The sequence below is a fragment of the Rhagoletis pomonella genome, unplaced genomic scaffold (genome assembly GCF_013731165.1).
Source record: "Rhagoletis pomonella isolate Grant_MI unplaced genomic scaffold, Rhpom_1.0 Rhpom_scaffold_00002, whole genome shotgun sequence".
In the NCBI taxonomy this organism is placed as follows: domain Eukaryota; kingdom Metazoa; phylum Arthropoda; class Insecta; order Diptera; family Tephritidae; genus Rhagoletis; species Rhagoletis pomonella.
Genome location: NW_023458556.1, coordinates 114388934 through 114391662, shown reverse-complemented (window position 1 = coordinate 114391662; position 2729 = coordinate 114388934).

Below are 2729 nucleotides of genomic sequence, written 5' to 3'. Positions count from 1 at the left end.
TTTAATACAACACTTCAAAAGTTATTTACGCCAATATGTCGACAATTTAGTTTGAACAAAATTACTCGTAATAATATAGGGAAGGTTTTAATGCCAATTTATAAATGAAAGTTTCCGAGGCGCACTGAAACTGGTGTTGGGTAGTCGGCCTGAAAGGACGAGTTCCAGAGCCGAAATTAATATATTGCGGATATCGAAATTTATTATATTGCGCATCATTTGATAATATCGGAGAAATCCTTTCTTTTTAGTCTTCTGGCATATCTCGGGCTAAGAAGATCTCTCGCTAGTCGATTTGCGTGGTTCATTAACTGTGCTGAGTTACTGGTGCGCCGTATTTACAATCAGATCTTTGTGGATATTCGTATTTTTATGTACCACGGTGCTCCGCATATGGCGCGTAAAATTTTTGACTGCAGTCTTTGAAGTCTGTTCAAAATGGAATTGCACGCTGTGCCCCAAAGCCCGATTCCATATGCCCAACATGGTTTAACCATCATATTAAAAAGCAACATCTTGTTATCTAGGCTTAATTTAGATTTGTGCCCTATAACCCATTGAAGGCTTGCTTGTTTTAGTTTCGCTTTAGAAATTTTGTTTTCTATATGCTTTTTCCAGGTAAGTCTTCTATCTAGTGTCATCCCAAGGTATTTGACACTATCTTTTTGTGTGTTATAACCTTGCTGTTTATTTTTAGTGGTGGGCAAGTTTCTTTCTTCAAAGTAAATGTTGTCTGAACACGCTGGCTTTGGTTGACCTTTATCCTCCAAGAACCTAGCCATAGCTCTAACTTTTTCAAATATTCTTGCAGCTTGTAAGAAGCCTCTTTACGGTTTGAACTATTGCTAAGGATAGCTGTGTCATCAGCAAACGTTGAAATGGTTAGACTATCATCAGTTGGCAAATCACGAGTGTATATTACGTACAATATGGGTCCTAGAACACTGCCCTGAGGAACACCTGCATATATTGGGTGACTTTCCGTTCTAAAGGAATTCTGCCTGACTCAGAAGTTTCTCCCCAGCAGAAAGCTTTCCATAATTGCATTCGTATTTGCAGGGAGTGACACCTTTAGTTTGGTATATAAGGCCATCATGCCAGACTTTGTCAAAAGCTTGAGAGGTGTCCAGAAATACACCGGTGCAGTATTGCTTCCCTTCCAAGGCTTTTCTAATACAAGAAACAATTCTATGAACTTGTTCTACAGTGCCATGTTTTTCACGAAAACCAAACTGATGTGGTGGTGTTATTTGGTTACTTGTTAATGGAGGTTGTATTTTTTTCAATAAAAGTTTTTCAAATATTTTGGAAAATACAGAAATCAAGCTAATCGGCCGATATGAGCTTACTACCGTCGGATCTTTGCCTGGCTTTGGAACCATAATTTTTTCCGAAAGTTTCCATAAGTCGGGGAAATGCCCCAACTTAAGAATGTTATTAAAAATATATAACAAAAAATGTACGCAGGATTATTTGTATGAAATATTAACAGAAAAGAAGTACTCAGGTGTACATGGCGTATGAGTAACATTCTTTCGTTTCATTTTTCATACAAAAAAAATCTTTGCGCGTTTTCATTTGACCTCTCATTACTAGAGTCCGACCGATTAATCGGTATCGACATCGACTAGTATCTGCCAAAAGCATCGGCCGTTTTTAGCCGATTATTTTTACTTTTTCCGCAATTTTAACAAATGTTCATAAAAATTTGGAACTGTTTATCGGATTTTTTAGAATTTTTTTGTGTACGCAGTTTTTTTAAATAATAATAAAGTGCAAGTTTAAAGAACCTAGGTAAGTGTGATTTTTGACAATTTCTTTTTTAACGCATTTTCTTCCCAGGGTTGGCAGATTTTTTTTTTGCCCGAAATCAGTACCTTAGACTTTTTCATGCCACAGAATCAGTTCTTTTCAGTACACTTTTATTCAAAGCAAAATTAAGTAACAGAAAATACTTTAAAACGCTAGAGTACTTGTTTTTTAATAATATTTTGGTATATAAATAAAATTTAGTTCATAAAAAATAAAAATGTTATTCCTAGTTTTTAAGTAGGGCCAATGTATATAAATTGTATATTTGGAGCTTTTTGGCCGTTGATTTTAAAGCAAAAACGTTGGTTTTTCTTTTCTGCCTCCTACGCGTTTCGACACATTATTGTGTTTTCCTCAAGGAGTCTATTTATTTTTACAAGAAAACATAATTAACAAACGTGTATACCAAAACGTGTTTTTCAAACATACCTTAACATATAATAACATAAAATCACATTAATTATTTTATGGACTTCATATTTTTAAATTGACACTTAACATTTAAATACATCAATACTTTATCCCAGCTGTTCTTCTATTACTCGCTATTATGGCTGTGTATGCGCAATTTGTGTTGTCTACATCTTCTTTGTAATTCATTGCACAGTGTATTTGTTGCTGTATCCGAAGCCCTTCTAACGTCATCCTTTTCTTTGTTTTCCTCTCGATGTCTATTATTCTTGCATTATCAAAGACCGCTGTGTGCTCGCTTTTAGTCAGGTGCTGGGCTAATACAGTTGTCATCTTTCTATTTTTCGCGTCTGTTTTATGCTCGTTGAATCTGACTCCTAAAGCTCGCTTCGTCGTTCCTATGTATACCTTACTGCAGCGTTCGTCTGCTTTGCCATTGCATTTAATCTCATATATGACGTTGTGTTGTTGTTCTTTGTTTATTTTGTCTTTTGTTTTGGTAAAAA